Source organism: Calliopsis andreniformis, unplaced genomic scaffold, assembly GCF_051401765.1.
Source record: "Calliopsis andreniformis isolate RMS-2024a unplaced genomic scaffold, iyCalAndr_principal scaffold0002, whole genome shotgun sequence".
Taxonomy (NCBI): domain Eukaryota; kingdom Metazoa; phylum Arthropoda; class Insecta; order Hymenoptera; family Andrenidae; genus Calliopsis; species Calliopsis andreniformis.
Window position 1 is genome coordinate 11626021 of NW_027480423.1, and position 16283 is coordinate 11642303.

The following is a 16283-nucleotide window of genomic DNA, read 5'->3' on the forward strand; positions in this document are numbered from 1 at the left end:
TCCGGGAAACCTAGGCTTCACTATAGGGCGTTGCTCCATCAGGTCGAATAGATAGGGCCTAAGAAGTCTACGCCAGAAGCACAAAATGCAATATACATACAACAGTTATCCATGGTATAACAGGAATAATTGCAACCAGTGTGAGGGTAATGGTCATTTCTACGTCCCGGGCAACATAGACTTCACTCTAGGTCGCTGCTCCACCAGATCGAATAGTTATAGCCTAAGAAGTAAACACCAGGAGCATAAAATACAATATAAATGCAACAGCTTTACCATCGTATAACAGGAATAACAGCAACCAGTGTGAAAGTACTGGTCATTTCTACGTTCCGGGCAACCTAGGCTTCACTATAGGGCGTTGCTCCATCTGGTCGAATAGATAGGGCCTAAGAAGTCTACGCCAGTAGCAGAAAATGCAATGTACATACAACGGTTTTGCATGGTATAACAGGAATAATTGCAACCAGTGTGAAAGTAACAGTCATTTCTGCTTTCTGGGCAACCTAGGCTTCACTCTAGGGCGTTGCTCCACCACATCGAATAACTACGGCCTTAGAAGTAAACGCCAAAAGCTTAAAAGACAATATAAATACAACAGCATTTCCATCGTATAAAACGAGTAATTGCAACCAGTGTTAAAGTTATGGTCATATCTACGTTCCGGGCAACCTAGGCTTGACTCTAGGGCGTTGCTCCACCACATCGAATAACTACGGCCTTAGAAGTAAACGCCAGAAGCTTAAAATACAATATAAGTACAACAGTTTGTCCAATCGTAGAAAATGAATAATTGCGAACAGTGTGAAGGTAATGGTCGTTTCTACATTCCGGGCACCCTAGGCTTCACTCTAGGGCGTTGCTTCAACACATCGAATAGCTACGGCCTTAGAAGTAAACGCCTGAAGCATACAATACTATATAAATACAACAGCTTTTCCGTCGTATAAAATGAATAATTGCAAACAGTGTGAAAGTAATGGTCGTTTCTACGTTCCGGGCAACCTAGGCTTTACTCTTGGGCGTGGCTCCACCACATCGAAACCTACGACCTACGAAGTCAACGCCAGAAGCATAAAATACATTATAAATACAACTGTTTTGCCCTCGTATAACAGGAATAATTGCAACCTGTGTGAATGCGAAGCGTTATTTTTATAATTATTTATTATAATTATTCGTTTTATACAATGGAAAGACTGTTCTGTTTATTTTGTATTTTATGCTTCGGGCTTTGACTTCTAAGGCCCTACCTGTTCGATCTGGTGGAGGAACGCCCTAGAGTTAAACCTAGGTTACCCGGAACGTAGAAATGACCAGTAATTTCACAATGTTTGCAATTATTCGTTTTATACGATGGAAAAACTGTAGTACTTATTTTGTATTTGGTGCTTCTGGCGTTGACTTCTTAGGCCCTAACTATTCGATCTGGTGGAACAACGCCATAGAGTGAAACGTAGGTTGCCCGGAACATAGAAATGACCATTACATTCACACTGGTTGCAATTATTCCTGTTATACGACGGAAAAACTGTTTTATTTTTATTGTATTTTATTCTTCTAGCGTTGATTTCTAAGTGCCTAGCTATTCGATCTGGTGGAGCAACGCCCTAGCGTGATGCCTAGGTTGACCGGAACGTAGAAATGACCATAACTTTCATACTGGTAGCAATTATTCGTTATATACAATGGAAAAACTGTTCTATTTATTTTGTATTTTATGCTTCTGGCGTTGATTTCTAAGTGCCTAGCTATTCGATCTGGTGGAGCAACATCCTAGAGTGAAGCCTGGGCTGCCCGGAACGTAGAAATGACCATCGCTTTCACACTGGTTGCAATTATTCCGGTTATACGATGGAAAGACTCTTGTATATTTATTGTATTTTATGCTTGGGCGCTGACTTCTATGGCCCTACCTATTCGATCGGTTGGAGGAACACCGTACAGTGAAGCCTAGGTTGCCCGGAACGTGGACATGACCATAATCTTCTCATAGGTTGCAATTATTCGTTTTATACGATGGAAGAACTGTCGTATTTATATTGTATTTTATGTTTCTGACGTTGACTTCTAAGGCCGTAGCTATTGGATGTGGTGGAGCAACGCCCTAGAGTGACGCTTAGGTTGCCCGGAACGTAGAAATGACCATTACTTTCACACTGTTTGCAATTATTCATTTATACGATGGAAAATCTGTTGCATCTTTATTGTATTTTATGCTTCTGGCGTTGACTTCTAAGCCCCTTACTATTCGATCTGGTGGAGCAACGCCCTAGAGTGAAGCCTAGGTTGCCCGGTACGTAGAAAAGAACCATTACCTTCACGCTTGTTGCAATTATTCCTGTTACTCGATGAAAAAGCTGTTGTATTTCTTATTGCGTTTTATGCTTCAGGCGTTGACTTCTAAGGCCGTAGCTATTCGATGTGGCGGAGCAACGCCCTTGAGTGAAGCCTAGGTTGGCCGGAACGTAGAAATGACCATAACTTTCACACTGGTTGCAATTATTCGCCTTATGCGATGGAAAAACTGTTGTATTTATATTGTATATTATGCTTCTGGAGTTGACTTCTTAGGTCCTAACTATTCGATCTGGTGGAGCAACGCCCTAGAGTGAAGCCTAGGGTGCCCGGAACGTAGAAATGAACATTACTTTCACACGGGTTTCAATTATCCGTTTTATACGACGGAAAAACTGTTGTATTTAGTTTGTATTTGATGTTTCTGGCGTTGACTTCTTAGGCCCTACCTATTCGATCTGGTCGTGCAACGCCATATAGTGAAAGGCAGGTAGCCCGGAACGTAGAAATCTCCATTACATTCACACTGGTTGCAATTATTCCTGTTATGACCATTACTTTCACACTGTTTGCAATTATTCATTTTATACGATGGAAAAGCTGTTGTATTTATATTGTATTTAATGCTTCTGCCGTTGACTTCTAAGTCCGTAACAATTAGATGTGGTGGAGCAACACCCTAGAGTGATGCATAGGTTGCCCGGAAAGTAGAAATGACCATAACTTTCATACTGGTTGCAATTATTCGTTTTATACGATGAAAAAACTGTTGTATTTATTATGTATTTGGTGCTTCTGGCGTTGACTTCTTAGGCCATAACTATTCCATCTGGTGGAGCAACGCCATAGAGTGAAACGTAGGTTGCCCGGAACGTAGAAATGACCATTATATTCACACCAGTTGCAATTATTCCTGCTATACGATGGAAAAACTGTTGTATTTATATTGTATATTATGCTTCTGGAGTTGACTTCTTAGGTCCTAACTATTCGATCTGGTGGAGCAACGCCTTAGAGTGAAGCGTAGGGTGCCCGGAACGTAGAAATGAACATTACTTTCACACTGGTTGCAATTATTCATTTTATACGATGGAAAAGCTGTTGTATTTATATTGTATTTAATGCTTCTGGCGTTGAATTCTAATGCCGTAGCAATTCGGTGTGGTGGAGCAACGCCCTAGAGTGAAGCCTAGGGTGCCCGGAGAGTAGAAATGACCATTACTTTCACACTGGTTGCTATTATTCGTTTTATACGATGGAAAAACAGTTGTATTTATTTTGTATTTGGTGCTTCTGGCGTTGACTTCTTAGGCCCTAACTATTCGATCTGGTGGAGCAACGCCATAGAGTGAAGCCTAGGTTGCCCGGAACGTAAAAATTAACATAACTTTCACACTGGTTGCAATTATTCATTTTATACAATGGAAAACTGTTCTATTTAATTTGTATTTTATGCTTCTGGCGTTGCCTTCTAAGGTCCTAGCTATTCGATCTCGTGAGGCAACGTTCAAGAGTGAAGCGTATGTTGCCCGAAACGTAGAAATGACCATTACCTTCACACTGGTTGCAGTTATTCCTGTTATACGATGGTAAAACTGTTGCATCTCTATTGTATTTTATGTTTCGTGCGCTGACTTCTATGGCGCTAACTATTCGATCTAGAGAAGCGACGCCCTAGAGTGAAGCCTAAGTTGCCCGGAACGTAGAAATGACCATACCTTTCACTCTGGTTGCAACTATTCCTGTTATACGATGGAAAAGGTGTTGTATTTATATTGTATTTTATGCTTCTGGCGCTGAATTCTCAGGCCCTAACTATTCAATCTGGCGGAGCAACGCCCTAGAGTGAAGCCTAGGTTGCCCGAAACGTAGAAATGACCATCACTTTCACACTGGTTGCAATTGTTCCTGTTATACGATGGACAAACTGTTGCATTTTTATTGTATTTTATGCTTCTGGCGCTGAATTCTCAGGCCGTAACTATTCGATCTGGCGGAGCAACACCCTAGAGTGAAGCCTAGGTTGCCCGAAACGTAGAAATGACCATCACTTTCACACTGGTTGCAATTGTTCCTGTTATACGATGGAAAAGGTGTTGTATTTATATTGTATTTTATGCTTCTGGCGTTGAATTCTAAGTCCCTAACTATTTGATCTGGTGAAGCAACTCCGTAGAGCGAAGCCTAGGTTGCCCGGGGCGTAGTAATTACCATTACTTTCACACTGGTTGCAATTATTCCTGTTATACGATGGAAAAACTGTTGCATCTTTATTGTATTTTACGTCTCGGGCGCTGACTTCTAAGGCCCTAACTATTGGATCTGGTGGAGCTACGCCCTAGAGTGAAGACTAGGTTGCCCGGAACGTAGAAATGACCGTACCTTTCACTCTGGTTACAATATATTCCTGTTATACGATGGAAAAACTGTTGTACTTTTATTGTATTTTATGCTTTGGGCGTTGACTTCTAAGGCCCTCGTTATTCGATCTGGTGGAGCAACGCCGTAGAGTGACGACTAGATGCCCCGGAACGTAGAAATGACCATTACTGTCACAATGTTTGCAATTATTCATTTTATACGATGGAAAAACTGTTGTACTTATATTGTATTTTATTCTTCTGGCGTTGACTTCTTAGGCCCTAACTATTCGATCTGGTGGAACAACGGCCTAGGGTGAAGCCTAGGTTGCCCGGAACGTAGCAATGACCATTACGATCACACTGTTTGCAAATATACATTATATACGATGGAAAAGCTGTTGTACTTATATTGTATTTTATTCTTCTGGCGTTGATTTCTAAGTCCCTAGCTATTCGATCTGGTGGAGCAACGCCCTAAAGTTAAACCTAGGTTACCCGGAACGTAGAAATGACCAGTACTTTCACAATGTTTGCAATTATTCATTTAACATGATGGAAAAACTGTTGTACTTATATTGTATTTTATTCTTCGGGCGTTGACTTCTTAGGCCCTAACTACTCGATCTGGTGGAACAACGCCCTAGAGGGAAGCCTAGGTTGCCCGGGACGTAGCAATGACCATTACCTTCACACTGGTTGCAATTATTCCTGTTATACGATGGAAAAACTGTTCTATTTATTTTGTATTTTATGCTTCGGGCGTCGACTTCTAAGGCCTTAACTATTCGGGCTGGTGGAGCAACATCCTAGAGTTTAACCTAGGTTACCCGGAACGTAGAAATGACCAGTACTTTCACACCGTTAGCAGTTATTCCTGTTATACGATATAAAGACTGTTGCATCTTTATTGTGTTTTATGCTTCTGCCGTTGACTGCTAAGGCCCTAGCCTTTCGATATGATGGAGCAACGCCCTAGAGTGAAGCCCAGGTTGCTCGGAATGTTGAACTGTCCATAACTTTCATACTGGTTGCAATTATTCGTTTCATACGATGGAAAAACTGTTGTATTTATATTGCATTTTATGCTTCGGGCGTTGACTTCTAAGGTCCTAACCATTCAATCTGTTGGAGCAAGGCCCAAGGGTGAAGCCTAGGTTGCCCGGAAAGTAGAAATGACCATAACTTTCATACCGGTTGCAATTAATCCTGTTATACGATGGAAAAACTGTTGTATTTTTATTGCACTTGATGCTTCGGGCGTTGACTTCTAAGGCCCTAACTATTCAATCTGTTGGAGCAACGCCCTAGGGTGAAGCCTAGGTTGCCCGGAAAGTAGAAATGACCATAACTTTCATACTGGTTGCAATTATTCGTTTTATACGATGGAAAAACTGTTGTATTTATATTGTATTTTATGCTTCAGGCGTTGACTTCTAAGGCCGTAGCTATTCGATGTGGTGGAGCAACACCCTACAGTGAAGCCTAGGTTGCCCGGAACGTGGAAATGACCATAACCTTCACACAGGTTGCAATTATTCGTTTTATACGATGGAAAGACTGTTGCATTTATTTTGTAGTTTATGCTTCTGGCGTTGACTTTTAAGGCCCTAACTCTTCGATCTGGTGTAGCAACGCCTCAGAGTTAAGTTTTGGATGCCCGAAACGCCGAAATGATCATTACCTTCGCACTGGTTGCAGTGATCCATGCTATACAATGGAAAAACTGTTGTATTTATATTGTATTTTGTGCTTCAGGCGTTGACTTCTAGGGCCGTAACTATTCAATCTGTTGGAGCAACGCCCTAGGGTGAAACCTAGGTTGCCCGGACAAGAGAAATGACCATAACTTTCATACTGGTTGCAGCTATTCGTTTTATACGATGGAAAAACTGGTGTATTTATATTGTATTTTATGCTTCTGCCGTTGAATTCTAAGGCTCTAACTATTCGATCTGGTGGAACAACACCCTAAGGTGAAGCCTAGGTTGCCCGGAAAGAAGAAATGACCATAACTATCATATTGGTTGCAATTATTCGTTTTATACGATGGAAAAACTGTTGTATTTATATTGGATTTTATGCTTCTGGCGTTGACTTCTAAGGCCCTAACTATTCGATCTGGTCGAGCAACGCAATAGAGGGAAGCCTAGGTTGCCCGGAACGTGGAAAGGACCATCACTTTCAAACTGGTTGCAATTAATCCTGTTATACGGTGGAAAAACTGTTGTATTTTTATTGCCTTTTAAACTTCGGGCGTTGACTTCTAAGGCCCTAACTACTCAATCTGTTGGAGCAGCGCGCTAGGGTGAAACCTAGCTTGCCCGGAAAGCAGAAATGACCATAACTTTCATACTGGTTGCAATTATTCGTTTTATACGATGGAAAAGCTGTCGTATTTATATTGTATTTTACGCTTCTGGCTTTGAATTCTAAGGCCGTACCTATTCGATGTGGTGGAGCAACGCCCTAGAGTGAAGCGTAGGTTGCCTGGAACGTAGAACTGACCATTACTTTCATACTGGTTGCAATTATTCGTTTTATACGATGGAAGAACTGTTATATTTATATTGTATTTTATACTTCTGGTGTTGACTTCTAAGGCCCTAACTATTCGATCTGGTGGAGCAACGCCCTAGAGTGAAGCCTAGGTTGCCCGGAACGTAGAAATGACCATTACATTCACACTGGTGGCTATTATTCCTTTTATGACCATTACTTTCACATTGTTTGCAATTGTCCATTTTATACGATGGAAAAGCTGTTGTATTTATATTGTATTTTATGCTTCTGGCGTTGGCTTCTAAGTCCGTAACAATTAGATGTGGTGGAGCAACGCCCTAGAGTGAAGCCTAGGTTGCCCGGAAAGTAGAAATGGCCATAACTTTCATACTGGTTGCAATTATTCGTTTTATACGATGGAAAAACTGTTGCATTTATATTGTATTTTATGCTTCTGACGTTGAATTCTAAGGCCGTAGCTATTCGATGTGGTGGAGCAACGTCCTAGAGTGAAGCCTAGGTTGCCCGGAACGTAGAAATGACCATTACTTTCACACTGGTTGCAATTATTCGTTTTATACAATGGAAAGACTGTTGTGTTTATATTGTATTTTACGCTTCTGGCTTTGAATTCTAAGGCCGTACCTATGCGATGTGGTGGAGCAACGCCCTAGTGTGAAGCCTAGGTTGCCCGGAACGTAGAAAAAACCATTACTTTCACACTGGTTGCAATTATTCGTTTTATACGATGGAAAAACTGTAGTACTTATTTTGTATTTGGTGCTTCTGGCGTTGACTTCTTAGGCCATAACTATTCCATCTGGTGGAGCAACGCCATAGAGTGAAACGTAGGTTGCCCGGAACGTAGAAATGACCATTATATTCACACCAGTTGCAATTATTCCTGCTATACGATGGAAAAACTGTTGTATTTATATTGTATATTATGCTTCTGGAGTTGACTTCTTAGGTCCTAACTATTCGATCTGGTGGAGCAACGCCCTAGAGTGAAGCGTAGGGTGCCCGGAACGTAGAAATGAACATTACTTTCACACTGGTTGCAATTATTCATTTTATACGATGGAAAAGCTGTTGTATTTATATTGTATTTAATGCTTCTGGCGTTGAATTCTAATGCCGTAGCAATTCGGTGTGGTGGAGCAACGCCCAAGGGTGAAGCCTAGGTTGCCCGGAAAGTAGAAATGGCCATAACTTTCATACCGGTTGCAATTAATCCTGTTATACGATGGAAAAACTGTTGTATTTTTATTGCATTTGATGCTTCGGGCGTTGACTTCTAAGGCCCTAACTATTCAATCTGTTGGAGCAACGCCCTAGGGTGAAGCCTAGGTTGCCCGGAAAGTAGAAATGACCATAACTTTCATACTGGTTGCAATTATTCGTTTTATACGATGGAAAAACTGTTGTATTTATATTGTATTTTATGCTTCAGGCGTTGACTTCTAAGGCCGTAGCTATTCGATGTGGTGGAGCAACACCCTACAGTGAAGCCTAGGTTGCCCGGAACGTGGAAATGACCATAACCTTCACACAGGTTGCAATTATTCGTTTTATACGATGGAAAGACTGTTGCATTTATTTTGTAGTTTATGCTTCTGGCGTTGACTTTTAAGGCCCTAACTCTTCGATCTGGTGTAGCAACGCCTCAGAGTTAAGTTTTGGATGCCCGAAACGCCGAAATGATCATTACCTTCGCACTGGTTGCAGTGATCCATGCTATACAATGGAAAAACTGTTGTATTTATATTGTATTTTGTGCTTCAGGCGTTGACTTCTAGGGCCGTAACTATTCAATCTGTTGGAGCAACGCCCTAGGGTGAAACCTAGGTTGCCCGGACAAGAGAAATGACCATAACTTTCATACTGGTTGCAGCTATTCGTTTTATACGATGGAAAAACTGTTGTATTTATATTGTATTTTATGCTTCTGCCGTTGAATTCTAAGGCTCTAACTATTCGATCTGGTGGAACAACACCCTAAGGTGAAGCCTAGGTTGCCCGGAAAGAAGAAATGACCATAACTATCATATTGGTTGCAATTATTCGTTTTATACGATGGAAAAACTGTTGTATTTATATTGGATTTTATGCTTCTGGCGTTGACTTCTAAGGCCCTAACTATTCGATCTGGTCGAGCAACGCAATAGAGGGAAGCCTAGGTTGCCCGGAACGTGGAAAGGACCATCACTTTCAAACTGGTTGCAAATAATCCTGTTATACGGTGGAAAAACTGTTGTATTTTTATTGCCTTTTAAACTTCGGGCGTTGACTTCTAAGGCCCTAACTACTCAATCTGTTGGAGCAGCGCGCTAGGGTGAAACCTAGCTTGCCCGGAAAGTAGAAATGACCATAACTTTCATACTGGTTGCAATTATTCGTTTTATACGATGGAAAAGCTGTCGTATTTATATTGTATTTTACGCTTCTGGCTTTGAATTCTAAGGCCGTACCTATTCGATGTGGTGGAGCAACGCCCTAGAGTGAAGCGTAGGTTGCCTGGAACGTAGAACTGACCATTACTTTCACACTGGTTGCAATTATTCGTTTTATACGATGGAAGAACTGTTATATTTATATTGTATTTTATACTTCTGGTGTTGACTTCTAAGGCCCTAACTATTCGATCTGGTGGAGCAACGCCCTAGAGTGAAGCCTAGGTTGCCCGGAACGTAGAAATGACCATTACATTCACACTGGTGGCTATTATTCCTTTTATGACCATTACTTTCACATTGTTTGCAATTGTCCATTTTATACGATGGAAAAGCTGTTGTATTTATATTGTATTTTATGCTTCTGGCGTTGGCTTCTAAGTCCGTAACAATTAGATGTGGTGGAGCAACGCCCTAGAGTGAAGCCTAGGTTGCCCGGAAAGTAGAAATGGCCATAACTTTCATACTGGTTGCAATTATTCGTTTTATACGATGGAAAAACTGTTGCATTTATATTGTATTTTATGCTTCTGACGTTGAATTCTAAGGCCGTAGCTATTCGATGTGGTGGAGCAACGTCCTAGAGTGAAGCCTAGGTTGCCCGGAACGTAGAAATGACCATTACTTTCACACTGGTTGCAATTATTCGTTTTATACAATGGAAAGACTGTTGTGTTTATATTGTATTTTACGCTTCTGGCTTTGAATTCTAAGGCCGTACGTATGCGATGTGGTGGAGCAACGCCCTAGTGTGAAGCCTAGGTTGCCCGGAACGTAGAAAAAACCATTACTTTCACACTGGTTGCAATTATTCGTTTTATACGATGGAAAAACTGTAGTACTTATTTTGTATTCGGTGCTTCTGGCGTTGACTTCTTAGGCCCTAACTATTCGATCTGGTGCAGCAGCGTCATAGAGTGAAGCCTAGGGTGCCCGGAAAGTAGAAATGAACATTACTTTCACACTGGTTGCAATTATTCGTTTTATACGATGGAAGAACTGTTGTATTTATTATGTATTTTATGCTTCTGGCGTTGACTTCTTAGGCCCTAACTATTCCATCTGGTTGAACAGCGCCCTAGGGTGAAGCCTAGGTTGCCCGGAACGTAGAAATGACCATTACTTTCACACTGGTTGCAATTATTCGTTTTATACGATGGAAAAACTGTTATATTTATTTTGTATTTGGTGCTTCTGGCGTTGATTTCTTAGGCCTTAATTATTCGATCTGGAGCAGCAGCGCCATAGGGTGAAGCCTAGGGTGCCCGAAAAGTAGAAATGAACATTACTTTCACACTGGTTGCAATTATTCGTTTTATACGATGGAAAAACTGTTTTCTTTTTATTGTATTTTATGCTTCTGGCGTTGAATTCTAAGTCCCTAGCTATTCGATCTGGTGGAACAACGGCCTAGAGTGAAGCCTAGGTTGCCCGGAACGTAGCAATGACCATTACGAACACACTGTTTGCAAATATACATTATATACGATGGAAAAGCTGTTGTACTTATATTGTATTTTATTCTCCTGGCGTTGATTTCTAAGTCCCTAGCTATTCGATCTGGTGGAGCAACGCCCTAAAGTTAAACCTAGGTTACCCGGAACGTAGAAATGACCAGTACTTTCACAATGTTTGCAATTATTCATTTTATATGATGGAAAAACTGTTGTACTTATATTGTATTTTATGCTTCAGGCGTTGACTTCTAAGGCCGTAGCTATTCGATGTGGTGGAGCAACACCCTACAGTGAAGCCTAGGTTGCCCGGAACGTGGAAATGACCATAACCTTCACACAGGTTGCAATTATTCGTTTTATACGCTGGAAAGACTGTTGCATTTATTTTGTAGTTTATGCTTCTGGCGTTGACTTTTAAGGCCCTAACTCTTCGATCTGGTGTAGCAACGCCTCAGAGTTAAGTTTTGGATGCCCGAAACGCCGAAATGATCATTACCTTCGCACTGGTTGCAGTGATCCATGCTATACAATGTAAAAACTGTTGTATTTATATTGTATTTTGTGCTTCTGGCGTTGACTTCTAGGGCCCTAACTATTCAATCTGTTGGAGCAACGCCCTAGGGTGAAACCTAGGTAGCCCGGACAAGAGAAATGACCACAACTTTCATACTGGTTGCAACTATTCGTTTTATACGATGGAAAAACTGTTGTAGTTATATTGTATTTTATGCTTCTGCCGTTGAATTCTAAGACTCTAACTATTCGATCTGGTGGAACAACACCCTAAGGTGAAGCCTAGGTTGCCCGGAAAGAAGAAATGACCATAACTTTCATACTGGTTGCAATTATTCGTTTTATACGATGGAAAAACTGTTGTATTTATATTGGATTTTATGCTTCTGGCGTTGACTTCTAAGGCCCTAACTATTCGATCCGGTCGAGCAACGCAATAGAGGGAAGCCTAGGTTGCCCGGAACGTAGAAAGGACCATCACTTTCAAGGTGGTTGCAATTAATCCTGTTATACGGTGGGAAAACTGTTGTATTTTTATTGCATTTTAAGCTTCGGGCGTTGACTTCTAAGGCCCTAACTACTCAATCTGTTGGAGCAGCTCGCTAGGGTGAAACCTAGGTTGCCCGGAAAGTAGAAATGACCATAACTTTCATACTGGTTGCAATTATTCGTTTTATACAATGTAAAAACTGTCGTATTTATATTGTATTTTGTGCTTCTGGCGTTGACTTCTAAGGCCCTAAACATTCAATCTGTTGGAGCAACATCCTAGGGTGAAACGTAGGTTGCCCGGACAATAGAAATGACCATCACTTTCACACTGGTTGCAATTATTCCTGTTATACGATGGAAAATCTGTTGCATTTATATCGTATTTTATGCTTCTGGCGTTGACTTCTTAGGCCCTAACTATACCATCTGATGGAACAACGCCCTAGCGTGAAGCCTAGGTTGCACGGAACGTAGAAATGACCATAACTTTCACACTGGTTGCATTATTCACTTTATGCAATGGAAAAACTGTTCTATTTATATTGTATTTTATGGTTCTGGCGTTGACTTCTTAGGCCCCAACTATTCGATCTGGTGGGGCAACGCCCTAGCGTGAAGCCTAGGTTACCCGGAACGTAGAAATGACCAGTACATTCATACTGGTTGCAATTATTCCTGTTATACGATGGAAAAGCTGTTGTATTTTTATTGTATTTTATGCTTCGGGCGTTGACTTCTAAGGCCCTAGCTATTCCATTTGATGGAGCAACGCCCTAGATTCAAGCCTAGGTTGCCCGGAACGTAGAAATGACCATTACTTTCACACTGGTTGCAATTATTCCTGTTATACTATGGCAAGATTGTGTATTTTTATTGTATTTTTTGCTTCGGGCAGTGACTTCTCAGGCGCTAGCTATTCGATCTGGTGGCACAACGCACTAGAGTGAAGCCTAGTTTGCCCGGATCGTAGAAATGACCATAACTTTCATACTGGTTGCAATTATTCGTTTTATACGATGGAAAAACTGTTGTATATATTATGTATTTGTTGCTTCTAGTGTTGACTTCTTAGGCCATAACTATTCCGTCTGGTGGAGCAACGCCATAGAGCGAAACGTAGGTTGCCCGGATCGTAGAAATGACCATTATGTTCACACTAGTTGCAATTATTCCTGTTATACGATGGAAAAACTGTTCCATTTATTTTGTATTTTATGCTTCGGGCGTCGACTTCTAAGGCCTTAACTATTCGGGCTGGTGGAGCAACATCCTAGAGTTAAACCTAGGTTACCCGGAACGTAGAAATGACCAGTACATTCACACTGTTAGCAGTTATTCCTGTTATACGATCTAAAGACTGTTGCATCTTTATTGTGTTTTATGCTTCTGTCGTTGACTTCTCAGGCCCTAACTATTCGATCTGGTGGAACAACGCCCTAGAGCGAAGCCTAGGTTGCCCGGAACATAGAAATGGCCAGTACTTTCACACTGGTTGCAATTAGACTTGTTATACGATGGAAGGACTGTTGCATTTTTATTGTATTTTATGTTTCAGGCGTTGACTTGTAAGGTCCTAGCTATTCGATCTCGTGGGGCAACGTCCAAGAGTGAAGCGTATGTTGCCCGAAGCGTAGGAATGACCATTACTTTCACACTGGTTGCAATTATTCTTTTTATACGATGGAAAAACTGTTGTATTTTTACTGTATCTTATGCGTCTGGAGTTGTTTTCTAATTCCCTAGCTATTCGACCTGGTGGTGCAACGCCCTAGTGCGAATCCTAGGTTGCACGGAACGTAGAAATGCCCATTACTTTCACACTGGTTGCAATTATTCCTGTTATACGATGGAACAACTGTTGTATTTTTATTATATTCTATGCTTCTGGCGCTGACGTCTAAGTCCCTAGCTATTGGATCTGGTGGAGCAACACCCTAGAGCGAAACCTAGGATGCCCGGGACGTAGAAATGACCATTACCTTCACACTGGTTGCAATTATTCCTGTTATACGATTGAAGGACTGTTGTATTTTTATAGTATTTTATGCTTCTGTCGTTGACTACTTAGGCCCTAGCTATTCGATCTGGTGGAACAACGCAGTAGAGTGAAGCCTAGGTTGCACGGAACGTAGAAATGACCATAACTTTCACACTGGTTGCAATTATTCGCCTTATGCAATGGAAAAACTGTTGTATTTATATTGTATTTTATGCTTCTGGAGTTGACTTCTTAGGTCCTAACTATTCGATCTGGTGGAGCAACGCCCTAGAGTGAAACCTAGGTTGCTCGGAATGTAGAAATGACCATAACTTTCACACTGGTTGCAATTATTCGTTTTATACGATGGAAAAACTGCTGCATCTTTACTGTATTTTATGCTTCTGGCGTTGACTTCTAAGGCCCTAATTATTCGATCTGGTGGAGCAACGCCCTTGCGTGAAGCCTAGGTTGCCCGGAACGTCGAAATGGCCATAACTTTCATACTGGTAGCAATTATTCGTTTTATACGATGGAAGAACTGTTATATTTATATTGTATTTTATACTTCTGGTGTTGACTTCTAAGGCCCTAACTATTCGATCTGGTGGAGCAACGCCCTAGAGTGAAGCCTAGGTTGCCCGGAACGTAGAAATGACCATTACATTCACACTGGTGGCTATTATTCCTTTTATGACCATTACTTTCACATTGTTTGCAATTATCCATTTTATACGATGGAAAAGCTGTTGTATTTATATTGCATTTTATGCTTCTGGCGTTGGCTTCTAAGTCCGTAACAATTAGATGTGGTGGAGCAACGCCCTAGAGTGAAGCCTAGGTTGCCCGGAAAGTAGAAATGGCCATAACTTTCATACTGGTTGCAATTATTCGTTTTATACGATGGAAAAACTGTTGCATTTATATTGTATTTTATGCTTCTGACGTTGAATTCTAAGGCCGTAGCTATTCGATGTGGTGGAGCAACGTCCTAGAGTGAAGCCTAGGTTGCCCGGAACGTAGAAATGACCATTACTTTCACACTGGTTGCAATTATTCGTTTTATACAATGGAAAGACTGTTGTATTTATTATGTATTTGGTGCTTCTGGCGTTGACTTCATAGGCCATAACTATTCCATCTGGTGGAGCAACGCCATAGAGTGAAACGTAGGTTGCCCGGAACGTAGAAATTACCATTGCTTTCACAATGATTGCAATTATTCATTTTATACGATGGAAAAACTGCTGTACTTATATTATATTTTATTCTTCTGTCGTTGATTTCTAAGTCCCTAGCTATTCGATCTGGTGGAGCAACGCACTAGAGTTAAACCTAGGTTACCCGGAACGTAGAAATGACCAGTACTTTCACACTGTTTGCAGTTATTCCTGTTCCACGATGGAAAAACTGTTGCATATTTATTGTATTTTGTGCTTCTGGCGTTGACTACTAAGGCCCTAAGTGTTCGATCTGGTGGAGCAACGCCCTAGAGTGAAGCCTAGTTTGCCCGGATCGTAGAAATGACCATAACTTTCATACTGGTTGCAATTATTCGTTTTATACGATGGAAAAACTGTTGTATATATTATGTATTTGCTGCTTCTAGTGTTGACTTCTTAGGCCATAACTATTCCGTCTGGTGGAGCAACGCCATAGAGCGAAACGTAGGTTGCCCGGATCGTAGAAATGACCATTATGTTCACACTAGTTGCAATTATTCCTGTTATACGATGGAAAAACTGTTTAATTTTTTTGTATTTTATGCTTCTGGCGTTGAATTCTAAGTCCCTAGCTATTCGATCGGGTGGAGCAACGCCCTAGAGTGAAGCCCAGGTTGCCCGGAACGTAGAAATGACCATTACATTCACACTGGTGGCTATTATTCCTTTTATGACCATTACTTTCACATTGTTTGCAATTGTCCATTTTATACGATGGAAAAGCTGTTGTATTTATATTGTATTTTATGCTTCTGGCGTTGGCTTCTAAGTCCGTAACAATTAGATGTGGTGGAGCAACGCCCTAGAGTGAAGCCTAGGTTGCCCGGAAAGTAGAAATGGCCATAACTTTCATACTGGTTGCAATTATTCGTTTTATACGATGGAAAAACTGTTGCATTTATATTGTATTTTATGCTTCTGACGTTGAATTCTAAGGCCGTAGCTATTCGATGTGGTGGAGCAACGTCCTAGAGTGAAGCCTAGGTTGCCCGGAACGTAGAAATGAC